Raw genomic sequence first — 27696 nt, forward strand, 5'->3', positions numbered from 1 at the left:
ATGTCGCAGATAAGACCTCGTGACCAATACATTCTCAAATCTTTTTGAAGATAGTCCAATCATGTTAAAAGTTGTAGTTGGTTCCTCAAAGGCTTTTTCTCTCAAATAAGACGCCCTGATGTAACTATTCTTAACCTCTTTGAAGAACAGGCTCTATTAACTGTCACTTTTATATACCACAGTTAATGGACCCCTCTACCTGTATCTATTACCCTAGCCATGTATTCCTTTGCATAGGCACTTTCTATATACAGACTTTAACAATAAGAAGTCTTACAACTCCAGGTTAAAGTCCAACAGGTTTATTTGGCATCACACTAGCTTTCGGAGCGCAGCTCCTTCATCAGGTGAGTGAAGAGGTGGGTTCCACAAATACATGTATAGACATACGCAACTCTACCTTGTCAGGCTCTCCAGCGCCAATTCCGGACCTTGGATTCATGTCTCAGTACATTCGCCCCAAACCATCTGGCCTGGGTTTGTGAAATCCTACCAACTGTCCTGGCTTGAGACAATTCACACCTCTTTAACCTGTGATTATCCCTCGCTCCGGTTGCACCGTCTGGACCTGTAAAGATTTAATTACCTGCAAAGACTCACATTCAAAATATCATCTTGCATCATTGACTTTGTCTCTATATGTGTTTGTGGAACCCACCTCTTCACTCACCTGATGAAGGAACTGCGGTCCGAAAGCTAGTGTGATTCCAAACAAACCTGTTGGGCTTTAACCTGGTGCTGTAAGACTTCTTACTTCACCCACCCAAGTCCAACGCTGGCATCTCTACATCATAACTTTAAAAGTGGAAGACAATCTACGCATTCTTCTCATGTCACATTAAAACCAACATGCTCATCTTGGAAGGTTTGTTGTTACATGCTACAAAGAAGTTTGATTATTCACCCTTTAGGATCAAGATGTTCAACAGACAATTCTCTGGGATGTCCATAGTCTGCATTCATGCTGTTGACTGCTCAGACTAGTTCCTGGGATGCCAAAATTGCTTCATCTGGTCAGTTTTCATGCTTACACTTCTTCCTGCACATTCCTTTTTTTAAAAAAAATATTTTATTGAAAATTTTTGGCCAACCATCACAGTACATTGTGTATCCTTTACACAGTAATATCACAATATAAATAACAATGGCCAGTTTTATAAACAAGAAATAAATAATATATAAACAAAACAAAAACAAAACTGTTTTAACAGTCCAATATACAATTATCTATAACAACAACCTATACATATTATACTTATATACTTATATATTAACATCCCTGAGAATCCCTCTGGTTCCTCCCCCCCTCCCCCCCCCCCCCCCCCCCCCCCCCCCCCCGGCCTGGGTTGCTGCTGCTGTCTTCTTCTTTTCCATTCCCTCTATCTTTCTGTGAGGTATTCGACGAACGGTTGCCACCCCCTGGTGAACCCTTGAGCCGATCCCCTTAGGACGAACTTAATCCGTTCCAGCTTTATAAACCCTGCCATGTCATTTATCCAGGTCTCCACACCCGGGGGCTTGGCTTCCTTCCACATCAACAGTATCCTGCGCCGGGCTACTAGGGACGCAAAGGCCAAAACATCAGCCTCTTTCGCCTCCTGCACTCCCGGCTCTTCTGCAACCCCGAATATAGCCAACCCCCAGCTTGGTTCGACCTGGACCCCCACCACCTTCGAAAGCACCTTTGTCACCCCCACCCAAAACCCCTGTAGTGCCAGACATGACCAGAACATGTGGGTGTGATTCGCTGGGCTTCTCGAGCATCTCGCACACCTATCCTCTACTCCAAAAAATGTACTGAGCCGTGCTCCAGTCATATGCGCCCTGTGTAACACCTTAAATTGTATCAGGCTTAGCCTGGCACACGAGGACGATGAGTTTACCCTACTTAGGGCATCAGCCCACAGCCCCTCCTCAATCTCCTCCCCCAGCTCTTCTTCCCATTTCCCTTTCAGCTCATCTACCATAATCTCCCCCTCGTCCCTCATTTCCCTATATATGTCTGATACCTTACCGTCCCCCACCCATGTCTTTGAGATCACTCTGTCCTGCACCTCCTGCGTCGGGAGCTGCGGGAATTCCCTCACCTGTTGCCTCGCCAAAGCCCTCAGTTGCATATACCGGAATGCATTCCCTTGGGGCAACCCATATTTTCCGATCAGCGCTCCCAGGCTTGCAAACGTCCCATCTACAAACAGATCTCTCAATTGTGTTACTCCTGCTCTTTGCCATGTTCCAAATCCCCCATCCATTCTCCCCGGAGCAAACCTATGATTATTTCTTATCGGGGACCACACCGAGGCTCCCGTCTTTCCCCTATGCCGTCTCCATTGCCCCCAAATTTTCAGAGTAGCCACCACCACCGGGCTTGTGGTGTATTTCTTCGGTGAGAACGGCAACGGCGCCGTCACCATGGCTTGTAGGCAAGTCCCCCTACAGGACGCCTTCTCCAATCTCTTCCACGCCGCTCCCTCCTCTTCTCCCATCCACTTACATACCATTGAGATGTTGGCGGCCCAGTAGTAGTCACTCAGGCTCGGTAGCGCCAGCCCCCCCCTATCCCTACTACGCTGCAAAAATCCCTTCCTCACTCTCGGGGTCTTCCCGGCCCACACAAAACTCATGATACTCTTCTCAATCCTTTTGAAAAAAGCCTTCGTGATCACCACCGGGAGGCACTGAAACACAAAGAGGAATCTCGGTGTGGTGTTGGGTGTTCTGACACACAGATGAGCCAACACAGTTGCATATGGTACAACACTTCTTTATTTAAACTCACTATTTACAACTTGGTCTTTGCACTCTGCACGTGGGGGGCTCCCTGCTTGTGGTGTTTCATCAGCTCTTTCTGTTCCCTTCTCCCCAGACCTACTGACCTCCAGGTGTCGTGCTCGTGCTTTTTATGTGGTTGGTGTTCTTGTCTGTGATTGGTTGTGGTGTTGTGTACTCTGATTTGCCTGTTAGTGTGTCCATCATGATGTGTGTGTTTGAATATCATGACATCCCCCCTTTTTACAAAGATATGTGCCTACGTGGTAATAAATATGATCGTGACGTGAGTGCATCTAAGAGTGTGTGTGTGTCGTGTGCAGCATGTGTCTATGACGGAACTATGTACATGGGGCGATGTCGAGTGCGTCACATGAATCCAGTTGTACCATAACATAACAGAAATGCGAACGAGAGAAGAAGAAAAAAAAAATTTGATCAGTTGTCCAGTCAGACGACATCTGGAACGATAAACAACAACAGGTTATCATGTAAAATTGTCCAACTTATTAAGCATATGAACTGTATTATAAGTCCATTCTAATGGGTTTGCGACGAATTCGGGTTGACCGCCTTAAGGGTGGATCAAGAACCACCGGCTGCTGTGCAGGCATGGCCATGGGTGGCGATGGAAAGGGCGTGATGTGCGGCAGCTCCACAAAGTCATCCTCGGAAGCCTGTTGAGGATCTGGCGTGTTGTGTGGCTGTGAGCGTGGAAGTCGGCGAAGGGCGCGCCGATTGCGGCGACGCACGGAACCATCCGGCATGCGAACCAGGAACGAGCGGGGAGCCACTTGTCGGAGGACTTCGGCCGGTGCTGACCAGCCACCATACGGTTGATGGACGCGTACTTTGTCTCCGGAGGACAGGGGGGGCAGGTCCGTCGCTCGTGTGTCGTACCGACCTTTCTGGCGATCACGCTGCAGTTGCATGTTCCGAAGAACCGCCTCATGGTCTGTTGTCGGTGCCAGGACGGAAGGTACCGTCGTCCTGAGGGAGCGACCCATTAGTAGCTGCGCTGGCGAGAGGCCCGTGGATAACGGGGCCGATCGATAGGCCAGCAAGGCAAGGTTAAAGTCCGATCCGGCAGCAGCCGCCTTGCACAGGAGCCGCTTTGCGATGTGGACACCCTTTTCAGCCTTCCCGTTCGATTGTGGATGCAGAGGGCTGGATGTCACATGAGTGAAACCATATGCTGCGGCAAAGGACGACCATTCACGGCTGGCAAAACAAGGTCCATTGTCTGACATGACAGTCCTTGGAATGCCATGGCGAGCAAACGTTTCCTTGCAGGCCCCAATGACTGCGGACGACGTCAGATCATGGAGAGGCATGACTTCCGGGTAGTTTGAGAAGTAGTCTATAATAACAATGTAATCTCTGCCGAGCGCGTGAAATAGGTCAACACCCACCTTCGCCCAGGGGGACGTCACCATCTCGTGTGGTAGAAGTGTTTCCGGAGGTTGCGCTGGCTGAAACCTCTGACAGGTTGTGCAGTTGAGCACCATGTTGGCTATGTCTTCATTAATACCCGGCCAATATACCGCCTCCCGGGCCCTTCGTCTGCATTTTTCGACGCCCAAGTGGCCTTCGTGTAGTTGACGAAGAATCATCTGGCGCACACTGTGTGGAATGACGATCCTATGCGATTTCATAAGGACCCCGTCTATATTGGTGAGATCATCTCGCACATTATAAAACTGGGGGCACTGCCCTTTTAGCCACCCTTCCGTCATGTGGCGCATCACTCGCTGCAGCAGAGGGTCAGTCGCCGTCTCTGCGCGTATGTGGGCCAGACTAGGATCATCAGCTGGCATATTTGCTGCTGTCAGAGTCACGTGTGCCTCAATTTGACGCACGAACCCCTCTGCATCTGGTGGTGTGCTCACTGCTCGGGAAAGAGTGTCCGCCACGATGAGTTCCTTCCCCGGAGTGTAGATCAGTTCAAAATCGTACCTCCTGAGTTTGAGTAAGATGCGCTGGAGGCGAGGAGTCATGTCGTTCAGGTCTTTGTTAATGATGTTGACCAGGGGGCGGTGGTCAGTTTCGACCGTGAATCGTGGCAGGCCATACACATAGTCGTGGAACTTGTCCAGTCCAGTTAACAAGCCCAGGCATTCTTTTTCGATTTGCGCGTAGCGCTGTTCGGTAGGGGTCATGGCTCGTGAGGCATACGCAACCGGGGCCCATGATGACGTGCTGTCTTTTTGGAGGAGTACCGCTCCAATACCAGATTGGCTGGCGTCTGTTGAGATCTTTGTAGGGCGAGTCGTGTCAAAGAAGGCCAGCACTGGTGCCGTGACCAGTTTGTGCTTGAGCTCCTCCCATTCCTGCTGATGCGACTGGTGCCAGGTGAATTCCGTCGATTTTTTTACGAGATGGCGCATGTTTGTTGTATGAGAAGCCAGGTTGGGAATGAACTTCCCAAGGAAGTTGACCATGCCGAGGAATCTTAAGACAGCCTTCTTGTCAGCCGGTCGTGGCATGGCTGTGATGGCGCTAACCTTGTCTGCATCGGGACGGACCCCGGACCTTGAGATGTGGTCCCCGAGGAATTTCAGCTCCGTCTGGCCGAAAGCACACTTCGCACGGTTGAGACGCAGGCCATTTTGCCGTATGCGGGTGAAGACACGTCGAAGACGATGCATGTGTTCCTGCGGAGTGGTGGACCAAATGATGATATCGTCCACATATACACGTACCCCTTCGATGCCTTCCATCATCTGTTCCATAATGCGGTGGAATACTTCAGATGCCGAAATGATGCCGAATGGCATCCGGTTGTAGCAGAATCTGCCAAAAGGGGTGTTGAATGTGCATAGTCTTCGGCTGGCCGGGTCCAGTTTGATCTGCCAGAATCCTTTGGACGCATCCAATTTAGTGAATATGTTGGCTCGCGCCATCTCGCTGGTGAGGTCTTCTCGTTTCGGGATGGGATAGTGTTCCCGCATGATGTTGTTGTTCAGATCTTTTGGATCTATACATATACGGAGCTCGCCAGAGGGCTTCTTGACACAGACCATGGAGCTGACCCATGGCGTGGGCTCCGTGACCTTGGATAGGACCCCTTGGTCCTGAAGAATCTGCAGTTGTGCCTTGAGGCGGTCTTTGAGAGGCGCAGGAACCCTGCGAGGTGCGTGAACGACAGGGATGGCGTCCGGTCTGAGTCGAATCTTGTACGTGTGTGGCAATGTCCCCATGCCTTCAAAAACCTCCTGGTTGTGAGCGAGGAGGGAATGGAGATTCGCGTGGAACTCAGCATCCGGGAAGTCGGATATCTCATCTGGAGAGAGAGACATGATGCGCTGTACCAGGTGAAGGACCTTACACGCTTGTGCGCCCAGTAACGAGTCCTTTGATGAGCCCACAACTTCGAAGGGGAGTGTGGCCGTGTACCTCTTGTGAGTCACCTGTAGCTGGCAAGATCCTATGGACGGGATAACGTTCCCGTTATAGTCAACCATCTTAAGCCGGGATGGTGTGATGGGTGGTTTGACCTTCATGGCCTGGACTGCAGAGTAAGCAATCAGGTTGGCGGATGCGCCGGTGTCCAGACGGAAGGCGACGCGCGATCGGTTGACCGTCAGGGTGGCACACCACTCATCGTCTGGATTGATGGCATTGACCTTGTTGACATCAATGACGGCAACTCGGAAGTCATCCTGGTCATCTGCATCACTTAATTGGAAGTCTTGATGCGTGGGCTGGACGGTCCTGACTCGTGTGCGAGGTTGTCGAGGATGCGCCGGATCCATGGGTTGAGCCGCACGACAGCGGGCTGCGTAGTGGCCTATCATGGCACATCTGTTGCACTGTCGGTATTTTGCAGGACATTGCCCTTTTAAGTGTAGACCTCCACAATTTCTGCACGTCATGACGTCACGGCGTTCGTTGCGCCACTGCGCATGCGCAGTGCGATCTTGCGGTGGGCGCGCCTGCGCAGTGCGTCCCTCGTTGTGGCCGTTATTTTTGGCGCGCACCTGCGCGGGAGACCGCAAAAAGCGCGGGAAGCGGCCGCTGTCGTCCGGGCCGTGGGGCGGGAAGAAATCGACGGCCTGGATGCGTTCAACGTCGTGGGCGGCCTGGCTTGCCGATTCGACGGCTGGGGACCCCCTCCGTGCCAACTCGGACGCCTGAAATCGGGCAAAACGGCAGGTAGCATTTTCATGGAGGACACAGGCTTCCACAGCAGACGCTAAGGTGAGGCTCTTTATTTTAAGAAGCTGCTGGCGTAGGCCACTAGAGGCAACGCCAAAAACAATCTGGTCCCTGATCATGGACTCTGTAGTGGTGCCGTAACCGCAGGACTGCGCTAGAATCCGGAGGTGCGTCAAAAAGGGTTGAAAAAGCTCCTCCTTACCTTGCAGGCGTTGCTGAAAGATGTATCTTTCAAAAGTTTCGTTTACTTCAGTTTGAAAGTGCTGGTCCAGTTTGAGGATGACCGTGTCATATTTGGCCTGGTTTTCGCCTTCTTCGAACACCAGTGAATTAAAGACATCGTTCGGGTGGGGGCCTGCGTAGAAGAGGAGCATTGCAATCTTCGAATCATCCGAGGCATTCTGTTTTTCGGTGGCACGGATGTACAGGTCAAATCGCTGCCTGTAGAGCTTCCAGTTGGTGCCTAGGTTCCCCGTGACTTGCATCGGCTGCGGTTTGCCGGTGTGGTCCATGTCCAGAATGGCAGGTTAGTAGGCAGGTATCGATCCACTCCTGTACCATGTGGTGTTGGGTGTTCTGACACACAGATGAGCCAACACAGTTGCATATGGTACAACACTTCTTTATTTAAACTCACTATTTACAACTTGGTCTTTGCACTCTGCACGTGGGGGGCTCCCTGCTTGTGGTGTTTCATCAGCTCTTTCTGTTCCCTTCTCCCCAGACCTACTGACCTCCAGGTGTCGTGCTCGTGCTTTTTATGTGGTTGGTGTTCTTGTCTGTGATTGGTTGTGGTGTTGTGTACTCTGATTTGCCTGTTAGTGTGTCCATCATGATGTGTGTGTTTGAATATCATGACACTCGGGAGGACCACCATTTTAACCGCTTGTACCCTCCCTGCCAGTGACAGGGATACCATGTCCCATCTCTTGAAGTCCTCCTCCATCTGTTCCACCAACCGCGTTAAGTTTAACCTATGCAATTAACCCCAATTCTTGGCTATCTGGATCCCCAAGTAGCGAAATTCCCTTGTTACCTTCCTCAGCGGTAAGTCCTCTATTTCTCTGCTCTGCTCCCCTGGATGCACCACAAACAGCTCACTTTTCCCCATGTTCAGCTTATATCCTGAAAATTTTCCAAACTCCCCAAGTATCCGCATTATCTCTGGCATCCCCTCCACCGGGTCCGCCACATACACCAATAAATCGTCCGCGTAAAGAGATACCCGGTGTTCCTCTCCTCCCCTGAGTACTCCCCTCCACTTCCTGGAACCCCTCAATGCTATTGCCAGGGGCTCAATCGCCAGTGCAGACAGTAACGGGGACAGAGGACATCCCTGCCTCGTCCCTCTATGGAGCCGAAATACGCAGACCCCCGTCCATTCGTGACCACGCTCGCCATCGGGGCCCTATACAGCAGCTGTACCCATCTAATATACTCATCTCCAAAGCCAAATCTCCTCAACACTTCCCACAAATAATCCCACTCCACTCTATCAAATGCTTTCTCGGCATCCATCGCCACCACTATCTCCGCTTCCCCCTCTGGTGGGGGCATCATCATTACCCCTAGCAGCCTCCGTATATTCGTATTCAGCTCTCTCCCCTTCACAAACCCAGTTTGGTCCTCATGGACTACCCCCGGGACACAATCCTCTATCCTCATTGCCATTACATTGGCCAGAATCTTAGCGTCTACATTTAGGAGGGAAATAGGTCTATAGGACCCGCATTGCAGCGGGTCTTTTTCCTTCTTTAGGAGAAGCGATATCGTTGCCTCCGACATAGTCGGGGGCAGCTGTCCCCTTTCCTTCGCCTCATTAAAGGTTCTCATCAGTATCGGGGCAAGCAAGTCCACATATTTCCTATAAAATTCGACTGGAAATCCATCTGGTCCCGGAGCCTTCCCCGCCTGCATACTCCTAATTCCTTTCACTACTTCCTCTATCTCAATCTGTGCTCCCAGTCCCACCCTCGTCCTGCTCCTCCACCTTAGGAAATTCCAGCCGGTCCAGGAAGCACATCATTCTCTCCTTCCCATCCGGGGGCCGAGCTTCGTATAATCTTTTATAGAATGCCTTGAACACTCCATTAACTCTCTCCGCTCCCCGCTCTATCTCTCCTTCCTCATCCCTCACTCCCCCTATTTCCCTCGCTGCTCCCCTTTTCCTCAATTGATGGGCCAGCAACCTGCTCGCCTTCTCCCCATACTCATACTGTACACCCTGTGCCTTCCTCCACTGTGCTTCTGCAGTACCCGTTGTCAGCAAGTCAAATTCTACGTGTAGCCTTTGCCTTTCCCTGTACAGTCCCTCCTCCGGTGCCTCCGCATATTGCCTGTCCACCCTCAGAAGTTCTTGCAGCAACCGCTCCCGTTCCCTACTCTCCTGCTTTCCTTTATGTGCCCTTATTGATATCAGCTCCCCTCTAACCACTGCCTTCAGCACCTCCCAGACCACTCCCACCTGGACCTCCCCGTTATCATTGAGTTCCAAGTATTTTTCAATGCACCCCCTCACCCTTAGACACACCCCTTCATCTGCCATTAGTCCCATGTCCATTCTCCAGGGTGGACGCCCTTCTGTTTCCTCCCCTATCTCCAAGTCTACCCAATGTGGAGCGTGATCCGAAATGGCTATAGCCGTATACTCCGTCACCCTCACCTTCGGGATCAACGCCCTTCCCAAAACAAAAAAGTCTATTCGCGAATAAACTTTGTGGACATAGGAGAAAAACGAAAACTCCTTACTCCTAGGTCTGCTAAATCTCCACGGGTCTACTCCTCCCATCTGCTCCATAAAATCTTTAAGCACCTTGGCTGCAGCCGGCCTCCTTCCAGTCCTGGATCTCGACCTGTCCAGCCCTGGCTCCAGCACCGTATTAAAATCTCCCCCCATTACCAACTTTCCCACCTCTAGGTCCGGGATACGTCCTAGCATGCGCCTCATAAAATTGGCATCATCCCAGTTCGGGGCATATACGTTTACCAAGACCACCGCCTCCCCCTGTAATTTGCCACTCACCATCACGTATCTGCCCCCGCTATCCGCCACTATGGTCTTTGCCTCAAACATAACCCGCTTCCCCACTAGTATAGCCACCCCCCTGTTTTTCGCATCTAGCCCCGAATGAAACACCTGCCCCACCCATCCTTTGCGTAGCCTAACCTGGTCTATAAGTTTCAAGTGCGTCTCTTGTAACATAACCACGTCTGCCTTAAGTTTCTTAAGGTGTGCGAGTACTCGTGCCCTCTTTATCGGCCCATTCAGCCCTCTCACATTCCACGTGATCAACCGGGTTGGGGGGCTTTTTACCCCCCCCCCCCCCCCCTTGTCGATTAGCCATCCCCTTTTTCCAGCTCCTCACCCGGTTCCCACGCAGCTGTGTCCCCCCCAGGCGGCGCCCCCCCGCCCACCCCACCCCATTCTGGCTCCCCCCTCTCCCCAGCAGCAGCAACCCAATAACTCCCCCCTCCCACCCCCCCACCCACCCCCCCCCCCCCCGCTAGATCCCCCACTAGCGTAGTTACACCCCCCATGTTGCTCCCAGAAGTCAGCAAACTCTGGCCGACCTCGGCTTCCCCCCGTGACCTCGGCTCGCACCGTGCGACGCCCCCTCCTTCCTGCTTCCCTATTCCCGCCATGATTATCATAGCGCGGGAACAAAGCCCGCGCTTCCGTTTTGGCCCCGCCCCCCATGGCCAACGCCCCATCTCCTCCACCTCCCTTCCTCCCTCCACCACCACCTGTGGAAGAGAGAAAAGTTACCGCATCGCAGGATTAATAACATAAAACTCATCTTTCCCCCCCTTTTTCCCCCCTCTTCGCCCCCCATACTCGCCCCACCACTTTGTTTCAAACGTTCTTTTTTAGTAATCCGCTTATTCCAGTTTTTCTTCCACAATAAAAGTCCACGCCTCATCCGCCGTCTCAAAGTAGTGGTGCCTCCCTTGATATGTGAATTCCTGCACATTCCTTACCACTTTTTCTATTTCTTCAATCTTGTGCATATCGTTTGTTTTTTTTAAATTCCTTCATCATGGGGATAAAATTAAACTTTGATGCAGGGACAAAAAATGTAACAGCAATTTGGCAATCTGTTGTACTCCACACCTGGGGCAAAATTCTCCATTTGGGAGAAGACACCAGGACTGAATTGTTGGGGGTGCTGATTGTGGAGCAATTCAGGACACGCTAAAGCATTGCAAGGCGGAGAAGTTTGCCCTAAGTGTTGCTGCCAGGATTGAATGCGCGTGGTTCAGGTTCACATTGGGGGCGCTATTCAGGAAGCGAGTCCGGAGGACCAGCAATCTGCCCAAGTGAATTTAGAGCAATTCCCATTCCCGCTGATGTATGATTTACTGGGGCCGGAATTGGCGCTGGAGAGCCTGACAATCTGGAGCTGCTTATAAGCACTCCACTCCCCACATACTCTCGTTCCAGCCAAGAAGATGGTTCAAAGGAGTCAGAGCTCAGTAGTGTGCTGGACACATTGGAGGAGCGGAGGAACACTCTCTTCCCCAAGGTGGGCAAGAGATTCAAGCCTGCCATTGTTAACAAGGCCTTGGCGGAGATGGCCAAAGCAGTCAGTGCTGCTAGCCTCACCAGGAGGACTGGACCCAGTGCCCCTAAATGATGAACGACCTCCTTAGGGCAGTTCAGTGAGCCACCACCTCTGTTCCCCTGGCATCAATCCTGTTCCTCACTCCTCACGTTACACCCCCCACCCCTAGAGATGACCCAAAACCCACCTGCCTTACATACCACCTCCACCAAACCCCAACACTTGTATTGTCATTTTTGGTCAGTTGCCTTGCACACACATGCCGCAAGCTACAGGCCGCCCCCGTAGAACCTGCCTCCATGCATCCCACCATATCCTTTCTGAGTCCCCTAGGACAAGGCAGTCCATAATGGCAGAGTGCCAGAAAACCAGAGGGGGCATCCCAAACCTGCGAGTGTTGACCCCCCACAGAGCAGAGGGCGATGGAGCTAGTGAGCGAGGCAGAAGAAACATCAGTCTCGGAAGTGGAGTTCAGCATGCAGCAACCAAGTGAGTTCCCAATGCAAAATTATGTCCCTATAGCAAATGAGTCACCCCCTTCGCACAGACTACTCCTTCGCAAAATTTCACCATGTCTCTTGTCTTTTGTTTTCCAGGGCCTCCATCAGACGAGGCCAGGTCGTCCAGGATCACTGGCCCCCAGTTACATCCCAGCACACCCTGGAGCACCAGTTTGGGGACTACACTGACTTCCTGTCCCTCCATTCACCTCCACCATTGCAAAGACTATCACCTCGGAGGGACATTTTAGTGCAGAGACTTTTGGGTCACCTTCTGGTGCACATGTCACACATGGAGCAGCACATCAGATGAAAGTATGGAGTCCCAAGGGAGCGGGTGGTCAGAAGACTGCCTTATCCCAGGAAACAGCTGTAATCCGGATAGGTGTTGTGCTTATGGAAGGTATGATCCCATCACTGGTTGAGATGCAGACAAAGAGCCATGATTTACAGTTGGTGGGGGGGCGGGGGGGGGGGGGGGGGGGGGGGGGTAAGCATCTTCCCAGGGCCTGCATGTTCAGCTGGAGGAATCCAACCGCTGTCATGGGAGCGTACCTTTAAGAAATAGTTTATCAAATAGCTGCTGTGATGTCATTGTGTGGGTGGAGCTGGGTTGTGTCTCTGGCTTTTACTTTTGTTTTGAGCTGGAAGCTGTGGCTTTGTGTTTTACTTTCATTTTAGGCAGTTGAAAGCTGAATTCAAACAAGGAAGGTTCACTTTGTCTCTCTCTCTGTATGTTAAAAGGTGTCCAGATCACTTGATAATTTAAAAGTGATAACTGTCTTATGTAAAGAATTTATGACTACTGCTTTGTTAAAAAGGGTTTTGGCTTATGGATGTTGTCAGGAAAGTTATTAAGGGTTACATATAGAGTACTGAACCTGTGGTGGGTATGTGTTGGTAGTTGATAAAATGTTTACTGTGTGTTTAGAAAATGTTAACTGAATTCATAGAATAAACATTGTTTTGTTTAAAAATACTTAAGGTCTCTGTTGCATAACACCAGGAAAGTGAGCCCTTGTGCTCCTCATAACCAAAATCTATTAAAAGTTGGAGGTCAGGTAAACTCCATGACATATTTTGGAGTTTTCTAAACCTTAGCCCATAACACCACCTAAAGGCACAGGAGATTTTGCCGATAATGCGTGGTACTCAGACCAATATTGAACAGGTGGCGCCCGCAGTGGAAGCCTTGCAGCAAGAGCAAGGATGTCCAAGGCTTGGGGCAATCTCTGCCGTCGATGGCTGATGCTCAGGACAGCCGAGCCCAGTAAGAGGCAGACATGTACTGGGCCTGCATGGGCATTACTGCGGCACTCCAGAGCTTGGTCTAGTCACAAAGAGCTACGGCTGAGGACATTGAGACTATTGGCCGAATGCAAACTGGCCTTGGTCAGTCATGGAGGGACATGTCAGTGGTGCAGATGGACATGTCACAGTCTCAGAGGGACTTGAAACAGTCTCAGAGGGACATTGCACAGGGTCAAATGACCAAGGCAGTGAGGGACATGTCTCATTCGTTGAGGGGCGTGACCCAGTCTCAGTGCTCCATGGTCGAGGGCATCAAGACCAAGGCTCTGATGAGAGCGGGCCTCCAGGATTGACAGTGCCAGGTGACGGTGGAGACTGCAGAGTTCACTATGGCCTCACCTCCGTCCGATGGAGTAGCCTGGGAGCCATGGAGCACCTTGAGGCAGGAGGAAGTGAAGGAGCCCGTGCCGGTGCCCCCATGACACTTGAACACCCATCTGAGGTCACCTTCAGCAAGAGGTGGCAGGCCGCCTTGTATGACAGATTATCCTGTGAGTCAGCTATAACTTCTCATCATCTCCAGAACACCCACCTTCCCAAATGACATATGGGCCTGTGAGATGGATTGACCAGCACAGATGCAGGGATCACCCAGGCAGACAGTGGAAGGTGATCCAAAGGCAGGAGTCAGACTTTGTCAAATGTTGAGGAGCGCTAGAGCTCATCTCACAGTGAGTCGTCATCATCCTCTGTCCCATGGACAAGATCCACTGATACTGTCAACCCAGGACTAATACTCTGTGGTGAAGCTGGTCAGACCCTTGGAGGGAAGAGGGGGTTGCTGGAGTAGTTGGTTGGAGTTCAGGGCTGTGGGGCAGGGAAGGTGAATGAAGGGCTGTGGGGCAGGGAAGGTGGAGTGAAGGGAGGAAGGAGAGAGAAGGTGGAGTGAAGGACTGCGGGATAGGGAAGGTGGGTGAAGGGCTGTGGGACAGGGAAGGTAGAGGGAAGGGAGGAAGGACAGGGAAAGTGAGCAGCTATGGGAGCGACAATGCTCAATGACACTCCTGGTTGCTGCATGACCATAAGACTGTAAGACATAGAAGCAGAATTAGCCCACTCGGCCCATTGAGTCTGCTCCGTCTCATCCCCATTCTCCTGCCTTATCCCTATAACCCCTGAGCCCCTTATTAATCAAGAACCTATCTATCTCTGTGTTAAAGACACTCAGTGATTTGGCCTCCACAGCCTTCTGAGGCAAAGAGTTCCACAGATTCACCACCCTCTGGGTGAAGAAATTCCTCCTCATCTCTGTTCCAAAGGATTGTCCCTTTAGTCTAAGATGGTGTCCTCTGGTTCTAGTTTTTCCTCCAAGTGGAAACATCCTCTCCACGTCCACGCTATCCAGGTCTCGCAGTATCCTGGAAATTTCAATAAGATCCCCCCCTCATCCTTCTAAACTTCAACGAGTACAGACCCAGAGTTCTCAACCGTTTCTCATACGACAAGCTCTTCATTCCAGGGATCATTCTTGTGAACATCCTCTGGACCCTTTCCAAGGCCAGCACATCCTTCCTTAGATACGGGGCACAAAACTGCTCGCAATACTCCAAATGGGGTCTGACCAGAGCCTTACATAGCCTCAGAAGTACATCCCTGGTCTTGTATTCTATCCCTCTTGACATGAATGCGAACATTGCATTTGCCTTAACAGCCGACTGAAACTGCACGTTAACCTTAAGAAAATCATGAACAGGGGGTGGAATTCTCTAAAAATGGGGCTACGACCCCACGCCCGTGAGAAAATGGGCGCTTCTCCATTTTGTAGGGGGCTTGCAGGACCCCGGTGTACTTCCCGCAGCTCCAGCTGCCGATACAGGGCCCTGCACATCCGGCCGCGGGTCCACGCATGCGCGCGGCGGCAGCCTGCGCCGACGGCCCGCGCGACATGGCGGAACTACACAGCAAGCTGGCCCCAACAAGATAGGCCCACCACAGATCACACGTGCCCGCCGATCGGTGGCCCTCGGTCGGAACCCTGGCTTTCCTGGAGCCACCCCCCCCCCCCCCCCCGGTGATGGATCCCCCCACCCCCCCACCAGAGCAGCCGCCACTCCGAGTTCCCGCCGAGTGGTACCATGATGGAACCATGTCGGCGGGAACTCGGCCAGCTGCCGGCTGAGAATTGTCGCGCGGGCCTCTTTCAATGGCCCCCGACCTGCGCCGCGTCAACCGCGCTCGTGCAACTGGCGGTGATTCTCCGGTCCCCAGAGAATCGGGGGAAGGAGTCGGACCCGATTGCAGGTCTGACACCCCATTCGCCGAAGCACGATTTTGGCGCGGATGCTCGGAGAATCCTGCCCACTGACTCCGAAGTCCCTTTGTGCTTCTGATTTCCTAAGCATTTCCCCATTTAGAAAATAGTCTATGCCTAAATTCCTCATTCCAAAGTGTATAACCTCACACTTTTCCACATTGTATTTCATTTGCCACTTCTTTGCCCACTCTCCTAGCCTGTCCAAATCCTTCTGCAGCCCGCCTGCTTCCTCAATACTACCTGTACCTCCACAGATCTTTGTATCATCTGCAAACTTAGCAACAGTGCCTTCAGTTCCTTCTTCCAGATCATTTATGTATATTGTGAAAATCTGTGGTCCCAGCACAGACCCCTGAGGTACACCACTAGTCACCGACTGCCATCCTGAAAAAGACCCCTTTATCCCCACTCTCTGCCTTCTGCCAGTCAGCTGATGTGTTATGTACTCTGGGATAACACAGGCTGCAACTGGATGCAGCTTTAACCAAAAGATACTCCAGACCTTGACGTTACTTCAATCTGATTTACTGAACCAGTAGCACAGTTAGCACAGTTCTCTATGTGTTTGACTCTCTGCTAACCTAAGTGTGGTTACTCTGTCTGACTGAACCAGACTAGCTCTTAGCCACGTGCTGGAGGTGTGATACTGTACATACACCCTGACTCACTCTGTAGATGTTCATCAGTGAAAAGAGGCGGAGTGTGAGTGCCTCGTGCCTTTTATAGTGAGATACTATACTGAGTGTCCTGTCTGCTGATTGGTCATGTCCTGTTCTCTGTGTTCATTAGCTGCCTGTCTGTGCCTTGTCTGCATATCATGGCATCAGCCAATCCTCTATCAATGCCAGGATCTTACCCTTCATGTATATTGTGAAAAGTACAATGAGCTTCGTTATAACGAGTTTCGGCATCGGTCTAGGGCCACCAGACAGGAATCATTAGCCATGACCTCAATGGGTAACCTTTGTCACCCAAGAGCCAACTCCTCACCCGAGGAAGCCTCAAGAGTGCCGGGACCTGACAAGTGCGCCAGCATATATGAATCGTGCAGGCTGCCAGGGTATTGGGCGCAGACGTGTGTGATGTGCAGCTGGTGGTCATACACTAACTGCACATTCAGGGAATGGAAGCCCTTCCGATTGATGAAGGGGAACCCCTGATGAGCCAGTGCTCGGATGGCAACATGCATGGCGACGATCACCCCTGGACCTGGGGCATGCCAGTGATGGCAGCGAATCCTGGTGTGCATGGTCCGGACTGAAGTATATATAGTCCATTGCCTGGGTGCAGAAGGCATCCATCACAGCCGTGGATGCACCTGTGTGCGGATGTTTGCGAGATCCCACAGAGGTTGCTGGTCGACCGGACAGACCCAGAGGCATAAAAGTTCAGGGCAACCTTGATGGCCACCGGGAATGGTTGTCCTCCTCCAAACCCGCGCCATGTCAGGTGCGCCACCATCTGGCACAGATGGTACACATTCTCCCTGCTTAGCCGATGCCTTCGGCAACACAGGCGTTCCAGCTGCTCCTCGAAGGACAGGCACCAGTGGTATACACGTGCCCTGATGCAGTGCCTCCTGCGCTCCTCCACCTCGGTCTGTTGAACAGCCGGCACTGGAGCCTCACTAGCTGACCCCTGCTTTCCTGGGGTGGGCTCCTCTTGTACAGGGTCCCCAAGCAGGCCCTGTGCCTCCAGCCTCTGTGCATCCACAATGGCAGCTGCAGCCAGGTAGATTGCGAGCATAGCTGACTGTACTCCGAAATTCATTCTCTGCAAGGGGGGAAAGGGAAGACATGTTAGCAAGATGACTATTCCCTTGCCCATCCAACACCACCAGGTTACATCATGACTCTGAGTTGCACTTCAATGCCACCCTCAACATATTCCCCTCCCAAACCCACCCCCATCCCTCAGCCAGCCCCCTCATGTTGCCATCTTTACTGCACCCCCTGCCCTCATCAGTGAGTGACACTGGGCCTGTGATGTGGGGAGCCTCTATCCTCACCACCCGTCCCTGTCAACAGGGGTATAGGTGGTTGCCGTAACCCGTGTCAGCGATAGGCTCTGTGGCCCCTATCTTGTTTCGCACAGTGGGGTATACTGTAGGTTTCCACTGGGTGGGCCGTGTGTTATCCCACCAGCAAGGTGGCACCTGGTTGTGTGGTTGAGAATGTGACCATGTGCCACCAATCGCCTCCATGCTTAGATGCTTGTGTGTGGATTGGTCCTACAGATGGGGGTGAGCGAGGGAAGTGTGCATCTGCTGGGAGTATGGCTGCAGTGTGATATGGGCCTTGGGTGTGACACACATGTCGTGACAACCTAACCAGGGGCAGGATGGATGGGAGCAGGGGCCTGGTGGACAGGCAGGGCTTGGAGACAGCTGGTGATCCTGCAGAGTGGGCTAGCTGATAGTGTGACTGGTGAGGCCCCTGCCCTGAGAGGGGCAGTGTGCCAGGGAGGGTGCCAAAGGTCACGGTTCATATGCTGGGGTGAGCTCTGCTATTCCCCTGCTTCCCTTGCAGTGGGGCTGCGCTTCTGATGAGTGCACCGGGGAGTGGTAACACCTGGTGGGCCACTGATTGAGCTTGACCATGCCGTTGATGGTTCAGCTGGGGTCTGAGGGTTTCCAGAGGGGTGGCCTGGGTGGGCTCCCAAATGGCCAGAGGCTCTGTGAACATTTACAGGACCGAGTGAGCAGTCAGCAGAGTGACCTGCCGGGGGCCTGTAAGTAGCATCAAATGGGTGCATTTAAAATACATACTCCAGCAATGATGGTCTGAGCCAGGCCACCCCGATCCCGAGGGCGAACCCCCCCCCCCCCCCCCCCCCCCCCCCCCCCGAGTATATGGACTTGCCATTAAGTCGCTTCCCGTTACTCCCTGCGGCCCAGGAAATTACTCCCCAGCAAGCGTGACAACGGTTGTGTTTTCCCATGCTTCTCTTGTTCTGTTCCCCTTTAAATGATGTTCATCTTCTAGTGCTGATAGTGTCTGGTCTTGAACCACTAATTTGTCTGTTCTCTGGATAAAAGCAAATTATTACGGATGCCCGAATCTGAAACGAAAGAGAAAATGCTGGGAAATCTCAGCAGGTCTGGCAGAATCTGTAGGGAGAGAAAAGAGCGAACATTTCGAGTCCAATGACTCTTTGTCAAAGCCCTTTTGACAACGGGTCACCTGGACTCGAAACGTTGGCTCTTTTCTCTCCCTGCAGATGCTGCCAGACCTGCTGAGATTTCCCAGCATTTTCTCTTTCTTGTCTGTTCTCTCCTCAGTTACTGGCTGACCTGTGTGTGGTTCTGACACATTCAGTTATTGTACTGCACGGAGTGATGACATTGTGCTACTCCTCAGGCTGCACTCAGTGTCAATGAACTGCTTCTTGTGAGACTTGTAAAGCCCTTAATCAGTCACAGTGAAAGTTGAGAGTTCACATTCTTACAAAAACATTTCAATTTTCACCAACTGTTGAGACATGTCTGATTCAGGAATAAAATACTCAGCATTCAGAGACTATAAATAGCTGCCGGTGCAAAAGGTCTTTATCAGAGTGCTGCAGTATCTATGGAGTTGAGTAGAGTGCAATAGTTAAGAGTATAGGACTGAAGTCAGTGTCTGTGAAGAGCAGTGATCACAGAAGCAATAGCAGAATGGACGTTAATGTCAGAACAGTGAGAGGAACAGTTTCCTGTTAAAATGACTGTGCATAGGTGTTATTAAAAAAAGGCTTTAACAATAGAGTATTCAGGTAAGAGCTTTGATGATTAAATGTTTCCCGATGCATTAAGGAATTTTATATTCATTACCGAGCATTTACTGTTAGGTGTTGGGTGTAGTTCGGTAGATCTTGTTAATCTATTTATCATCTTAGATAGTCCAGCAGTAAGTATTCATTAACTACTAGAAATTATATACATAGGTGCAGTAAAGGTCCAAGCTAGGAGCTGTCTCCATGTTTGCTTCTTTGGATTGGATTTTGTGTATTGTCACGTGTACCAAGCCATTTGTCCCAGATGAGTCTTGGTTGACAAAGAATGTCCAAGAGCCAGCAAAGGAATATTGGGAAGAAGGATTCGAATGCATGTCTGCCGGCAGGGATGGGCATAGCAAAGGATGTGCTGGCAAGGAAGATGGTGGAGGCAAAGCTCGCCACGTGTATAACGGTAGAGACACTGGTGGAGGTGATGGTGCCAGAATTTGAACTACAGTTCAATAAACATTTTGAGAGGCATGGGAGGAAGATGCTGGAATCACTCAAACAGTTGGTAGAATGTCTGCTGGGAGCAATTTTACAGGCACGCTGCCCTTGAAAAGCAGCTCGCTGCTGCCCAGTGAGGCCGATAGAAGCCGGGAGACCCCACTCCCGGAATTTATGCGATCTCGCGAGGCAATGCGATGTAAATCAGCCCATTGTGGGCTGGAGTCACTTGGAAGAACATCAGAGGCAGTGTGGGAGTGGGGTGAGGTGTTGAAGGGGGTGGAGAAGGCACTGTCGAGGCGCAGTGACCAGCTCACCTCGCTGGAAGCTTAACTGGACACAAAGTGGAAGACAGAAATAAGCTGTGCAAGGAAACAAGAGCCAGTGTTCAGATGAATAATGTTCGCTCAGGTCATTTTCGGTTGCTCAGGGGAATGAAGCAAGGGTGCCCTATGACCCCCCCCCCTATTTGCGTTGGTGATTGGGCCGTTGGCCATCGCTTTGAGAAGTTTGGATAAGTGGAGGGGGAGAATGAGGGCGGGGCGGGAGGAGTATAAGGTGTCACTGTATTCCTCTGATCTTTTGTTGTACATTATGGACCCGGCTCCCACGATGGGGGACATAATGGGGCTGTTAAGGTGCTTTGGATACAAATGGAATTTGGAAAAAAGTGAATGTTTTCCGGTCACGCCACTGGGGAAGGGGGTTAACTTGGGGTTACTGCCGTTTTGTTTGACGAGCTCTCATTTTAGATACTTAGGGGTGCAAGTGGCTCGGTATTAAGTCTGCTCCGGAAACTACATTTTAGGAGTTTAGTTGGTAAGGTTAAGGCAGATTTACAGAGGTCGGACAGTCACCCCTGTCTCTTGCTGGGCAAGTGCAATCGATGAAGATGAATATTTTGCCACAGTAAAGAAACGAAGCAAAAAGAAAAAGTCAGAAATGCCCTTGTTTGGAAAGCTCGAGCCTTATGATGTAGATGTGGAAAACTGTGATGCCTCGCCATATGGAATAGGGGCAGTCCTTTACCATCGATGGGGCAATGGCACAGGTAAACCTATAGCGTATGCATCTAGAACCTTGGCGAACACGGAAATATGCTGTTCTCAGATCGAAAAGGAAGAATTGGCTGTTACTTTTGAGGTGAAGAATCTTTATTCAAGAAAGGAGGAAGGGTTAAATCAGGAAACTACATGCCAGTCAGTCTAACCTCAGTGGTGGGGAAACTATTGGGAGCAATTCTGAAAGACATAACTAATCTGTATTTGGAAAGGCAGGGATTAATCAAGAATATTCAGCATGGTTTTGTTAAGGGGAGTGTGGTAGTATGTATTGGGGGTCATGTGGGACTGGAAGCCCTAATGTCATTGGCTGACAGATCCCGGGTCCTGGTTGGCCGTTGACCTCTAGCTCCGCCCTGAAGGCGGAGTATAAGAAGCCGGAGTCTTCCCCCGCAGGCCAGTTTACTATCGAGCTGCGGGGGAACAGACATGCTTAATAAAGCCTCATCGACTTCACTCTATTCGTCTCACGGAGTCTTTGTGCGCTACAATTTATTAAGCGTGCCTAAAAAGGACTATGGAGCTCAGGATCATTCCGGAATGCCTGAGGATCAGCCCCCACGCAGTGAACGCGGCAGCAGCCTTCAAGCACTGGCAGACTTGCTTCGAGGCCTACCTCAGAACGACCACCGGCCGGGTCTCAGAAGACCAAAAACTGCAGGTCCTGCACTCGAGGGTGAGCACGGAGATTTTCTCCCTCATCGAAGACTCGGAGGATTTCCAGACGGCGTTCGCCGCACTGAAAAGTCTCTATGTCCGCCCAGTTAACCAAATCTACGCTCGCTACCAGCTCGCGACGAGACGGCAAGCTGCCGGAGAATCGATGGACGAATTCTACGCCGCGCTGCTGATTTTGGGACGAGCCTGCAGCTGCCCGTCGGTGAACGCAAACAAACACACGGACATGTTAATGCGCGATGCTTTTGTGGCAGGTATGCAATCCTCCCAAATCCGCCAAAGACTTCTAGAAAAAGAGTCGCTAGGACTCTCAGAGGCACGGGCCCTAGCAGCCTCCCTAGACGTGGCCGCGCGTAATACCCGCGCCTACGGCCCCGACTGCGCGGCAACCCATTGGGCCCCGTACGTACCCGCCGCGGCAAACCCCCTACCCCCCCCCCCCGGACACCCCACAGGCTTGCGCGGTCCAAACGCCGAGTCGCACCGGGGGCGCCCGCTGTTACTTCTGCGGCAAGGCGAAACACCCCCGACAGCGCTGCCCGGCCCGCGCAGCTATCTGCAAAAGCTGCGGGAAAAAGGGCCATTATGCGGTTGTGTGCCGGTCCCGCGAGGTCGCCGCTGTCCCGGGAGCACAGGGAGCCCTGCAAGCAGTTTACGCGCCCCAACCCCCCCAGCACGCCATGTACGACCCGCAGGCGCAGCCGCTCTGGGTCCCGACCACCGCGGTCCCGGGAGAACTGGGAGCTCTGCACGCCGCATACGCTCCCCAACCCCCCTCCCCGCAGCCCATGTATGACCCGCCGCCGGCGCTACCGCTTTGGGTCCCGGCCAACACTCTCCACGGAGAGGAGGGAGTTTTGCGTGTCCCTAACGCCACCCTAACCCCCACCCCGCGCCCCACGCCTGACCCACCGGCGCCACCTACTTGGGCCCCGACCACCGCTGTCCCCGGTGAGGGAGCTCCGCGCGGTCCTAGCGCTCGCGATCCTAGCGCTCGCAGTCCTAGCGCTCCCCAGCCCCCCAGCACACCATGTGCGACCCGCAGACGCCGCCATTTTGAGTCCCGGCCACCACGAGGGGAGGAGGGGCGCCGATGTGCGACCCGCAGACGCCGCCATTTTGGGTCCCGGCCACCACGAGGGGAGGAGGGGCGCCGCCATCTTGGACCGCCCCAGACCTGTACGACGCGTGGGGGCGGCCATTTTGTCCACCCCCGCCGCCATCTTGTGACCCCCCCCAGCCACGTGCGATGTATGGGGGTGGCCATTTTGTCCATCCCCGACGCCATCTTGGACGGCAACAACGGACCCCACTCCACTACTACAACCACGGCTCGCTTCAATTACGCTCGATCAAGCTCGGCCCCGGACACTCCAGACGACGACGACAACGGTGCTAATAAACGGCCACGAGACGCCATGCCTAGTCGACTCCGGGAGCACGGAGAGCTTTATACACCCCGACACGGTAAGACGCTGTTCCTTGACCACCTATCCCAGCGCACAAAAGATTTCCCTAGCTGCAGGATCCCACTCCGTACAGATCCAGGGATTCTGCATAGTTACCCTAACGGTGCAGGGGAGGGAGTTCAAAAACTACAAACTAAACGTCCTTCCCCAACTCTGTGCCCCCACCTTGCTGGGATTTGATTTCCAATGCAATCTACAGAGCCTTACGTTCAAATTCGGCGGCCCCATACCCCCACTCACTATCTGCGGCCTCGCAACCCTCAAGGTGCAACCCCCGTCCTTGTTTGCGAACCTCACCCCGGATTGCAAACCCGTCGCCACTAGGAGCAGACGGTACAGCACCCAGGACCGGACCTTCATTCGGTCCGAAGTCCAGCGGCTACTAAAGGAGGGCATAATCCAGGCCAGCAATAGTCCCTGGAGAGCGCAGGTGGTAGTAGTGAAGACAGGGGAGAAACAAAGGATGGTCATTGACTATAGCCAGACCATCAACAGGTACACACAACTAGACGCGTACCCTCTCCCCCGCATATCCGACATGGTCAACCGGATTGCCCAATATAAAGTCTTCTCCACCGTGGACCTCAAGTCCGCCTACCATCAGCTCCCCATCCGCCCAAGTGACCGCAAGTACACAGCCTTCGAGGCAGACGGGCGATTATACCATTTCCTACGGGTCCCTTTTGGCGTCACAAACGGGGTCTCGGTCTTCCAACGGGAGATGGACTGAATGGTTGATCAACATGGGTTGCGGGCCACGTTCCCGTATCTCGACAATGTAACCATCTGCGGCCACGATCAGCAGGACCACGACGCCAACCTCCAAAAATTCCTCCAGACCGCCAAAGCCCTGAACCTCACGTACAACGAGGACAAGTGCGTTTTTAGCACCGATCGGCTAGCCATTCTGGGCTACGTAGTGCGCAATGGGATAATAGGCCCCGACCCCGAACGTATGAGCGCACTCATGGAATTTCCCCTCCCGTACTGCCCAAAAGCCCTGAAACGCTGCTTGGGGTTCTTTTCATACTACGCCCAGTGGGTCCCCCAGTACGCAGACAAGGCCCGCCCCCTAATACAGACCACGACCTTCCCTCTGTCGACAGAGGCTTGCCAGGCCTTCAGCCGCATCAAAGCGGATATCGCAAAGGCCACGATGCACGCCATCGACGAGTCCCTCCCCTTCCAGGTCGAGAGCGACGCCTCCGACGTAGCTCTAGCGGCCACCCTGAACCAAGCGGGCAGACCCGTGGCCTTTTTCTCCCGGACCCTCCACGCTTCAGAGATCCGCCACTCTTCAGTAGAAAAGGAAGCCCAAGCCATAGTGGAAGCTGTGCGACATTGGAGGCATTACCTGGCCGGCAGGAGATTCACTCTCCTCACGGACCAACGGTCGGTAGCCTTCATGTTCGATAATGCACAGCGGGGCAAAATCAAAAACGACAAGATCTTAAGGTGGAGGATCGAGCTCTCCACCTTCAACTATGAGATTTTGTAAAGTCCCGGAAAGCTGAACGAGCCGTCCGGTGCCCTATCCCGCGGCACATGTGCCAACGCACAAATTAACCGCCTCCAAACCCTCCACGAGAACCTCTGCCACCCGGGGGTCACTCGGTTTTACCACTTCATCAAGTCCCGCAATCTCCCATACTCTTTAGAGGAGGTCCGTACAGTCACAAGGGACTGCCACATCTGCGCGGAATGCAAGCCGCATTTTTTCAGGCCAGATGGAGCGCACCTGATTAAGGCTTCCCGCCCCTTTGAACGCCTCAGTCTCGATTTCAAAGGGCCCCTCCCCTCCACCGACCGCAACGCATATTTTCTTAATGTGGTGGACGAATACTCCCGCTTCCCTTTTGCCATTCCCTGTTCTGACATGACCGCGGCCACAGTCATTAAAGCCCTGAACAGCATCTTCACACTGTTCGGTTACCCCGCATACGTCCACAGCGACAGGGGGTCCTCTTTCATGAGTGACGAGCTGCGCCAGTTCCTGCTCAGCAAGGGCATAGCCTCAAGCAGGACGACCAGCTACAACCCCCGGGGGAACGGGCAAGTAGAGAGGGAGAACGGCACGGTCTGGAAGGCCGTCCTACTGGCCCTACGGTCCAGGGACCTCCCAGTTTCACGGTGGCAGGAGGTCCTCCCGGACGCTCTCCACTCCATCCGGTCGTTATTATGCACGAGCACTAATCAAACGCCTCATGAGCGTCTCCTTGTTTTCCCTAGGAGGTCCTCCTCTGGAACGTCGCTGCCGACCTGGCTGGCGGCCCCAGGACCCATCCTGCTCCGAAAGCATGTGCGGGCACATAAGGCGGACCCGTTGGTCGAAAGGGTTCACCTCCTCCACGCGAACCCCCAGTACGCCTACGTGGAGTACCCCGACGGCCGACAGGACACGGTCTCCCTGCGGGATCTGGCGCCCGCCGGCAACACGCACACCCCCCCCGACACCATCAATCCAACCCCCCCCCTTCCTGCCACCGCTGCACTCCGCGACCGCCTCCTTCCCAGGGGGATCGGTTCCCCTCCCCTCAGCACCGACCAAGAATAAAGCCCAAGCTGAAACCGTAAGGCTCCTGGAGGCGACGACAACGGTACAAGCACCACCACCACCGGGGCCGAGGCGATCGACACGGACGACCAGACCACCCGACCGACTCGTGGCGTCGATCTAAAACTAAATATGGACTTTCACAAGAACATTTTGCTTTTCTTCCCATACCCTCTGTAAATAGTTGCAACAGGACAAAATTGTACAATACTGTATTGCCTTGTGAATGTTTTTTTTCCTCCCAGGACCAGCCCTGTAAACCCTTACCACCATACGAAGCATCACCCCGCCGGGTTCATTTTTGACAAGGGGTGAATGTGGTAGTATGTATTGGGGGTCATGTGGGACTGGAAGCCCTAATGTCATTGGCTGACAGATCCCGGGTCCTGGTTGGCCATTGACCTCTAGCTCCGCCCTGAAGGCAGAGTATAAGAAGCCGGAGTCTTCCCCCGCAGGCCAGTTTACTATCGAGCTGCGGGGGAACAGACACGCTTAATAAAGCCTCATCGACTTCACTCTATTCGTCTCACGGAGTCTTTGTGCGCTACAGGGAGCTCATGTCTGACCAACTTGATTGAATTTTTCAAAGAGGTGACCAGTTGTGTAGATGAGGGCAATGCATTTGACATTGGCTACTTGGATTTCAGCAAGGCTTTTGATAAGGTTCCACATGGGAGACTGATAGCGATGGTAAGAGCCCATGGGATCCAAGGAAATTTGACAAATTGGATCCGGAATTGTGGCAGGAAGCAGAGGGTAATGGTCGAAGGGTGTTCTTCCGACAGGAAGCCTGTGTCCAGTGGGGTCCCACAGGGATCAGTTTTAGGCGACCTTGCTGTTTGTGGTTTTTTCTTGGTGGAGGGATTAATGATCAGGGGCATAGATTTAAGGTAAGGGACAGGAGATTTAGAGGGGATGTGAAGAAAAACGTCTTTACCCAGAGGGTAGGAGATTGGAACTTGCTGCCTGAAAGGGTGGTGGAGGCAGAGACCCTCATAACATTTAAGTGCTATTTATATGTTCACTTGCGATGCCAGGACATCTGTTTTGAATGGCTGTGGACCAAGTGCTGGGAAATGGGATTAGAATAGTTAGTGGTGGTTTTTGACAGGTGCAGACTCGATGGGCCGAATAGCCTTTTCTGGACAGTATGACTCTGATCCTATGGCTGCAATTTTACAGCCACGCGGCCCTTGAAAAGCAACTCGCTGCTGTGCAGTGAGGCCAATATAAGCCGGGAGAGCCCACTCCTGGAATTTACGCGATCTCGCGAGACAATGCGATGTAAATCCCGCCCTTTGTGGGCTGGATCACTTTTTAGCAAATCTGTATATTAAAGCGAGACAGCTAGTCTCTTTTTAATGGGCAGATTCCTAAGGTACCCAAGGCATTAGATCTATCTCCTTCACCTCGGAGACCTTGGGCGAGCATCATTCAGTCCTGGTCTCCACAATGGGGACCAGATGGAACGACACATGTGGGGGCCTCCCAGAGGAATGGAAGCACCTTTCAGCAGAGTGATATCCTGGCATGCTGATGCCACCTGGTGCCATGGGGCCAGATTGACACTGCCAAGGTGCGCAGATGGCACTCCTAACTGGCAGGGGCACTGCCAGAGTGCCAGGTTGTTACTGCCGAGGTGCCAAGCTGTCATTTTTTGTGCAGTGACGATCTGGCTGGGGGGGAGGGGTGCCCTGCGCATGTGTTGGGGGGATGCTGGGGAGCCTGGGCACCCTTGAACAGTGCGTTGGGAATTGAGGGTGTCGGGTGTCGCTTTAGGGGCTACAGAGATCGGGCGCCGATACCTCGCCGCACTGAGGACCCTCATAGTATGAGGAACAGAGCTGCTAAGTACGGCCTCGACCATGCATTCCCCGTTAAAGCCCCCTATCTAACACGAGTGCCGTTTTATAGCTTTGTGTTTCTCGGCATTGCGAACGCTGGGAAACACGTGGCTAAACATGCTCACTATGGGACTTTGTTCCCATTTAGTTAAATCCCGCTCTATGACTTCACCCATATGTCTACAGCTGACATTTCAGAATCATAACAGACGATAAACCCCTGCTGGACCTTTTCAAAGAGGAGAAAGCGATTTCCCCCATTGCCTCGCCTCTGATCCAACGTTGGGCATTATTGTCAGAGGCGTAGGAATACTCTCTCTCCCGAGCACTGCC

This window comes from Scyliorhinus torazame, chromosome 4, assembly GCF_047496885.1.
Source record: "Scyliorhinus torazame isolate Kashiwa2021f chromosome 4, sScyTor2.1, whole genome shotgun sequence".
NCBI lineage: Eukaryota > Metazoa > Chordata > Chondrichthyes > Carcharhiniformes > Scyliorhinidae > Scyliorhinus > Scyliorhinus torazame.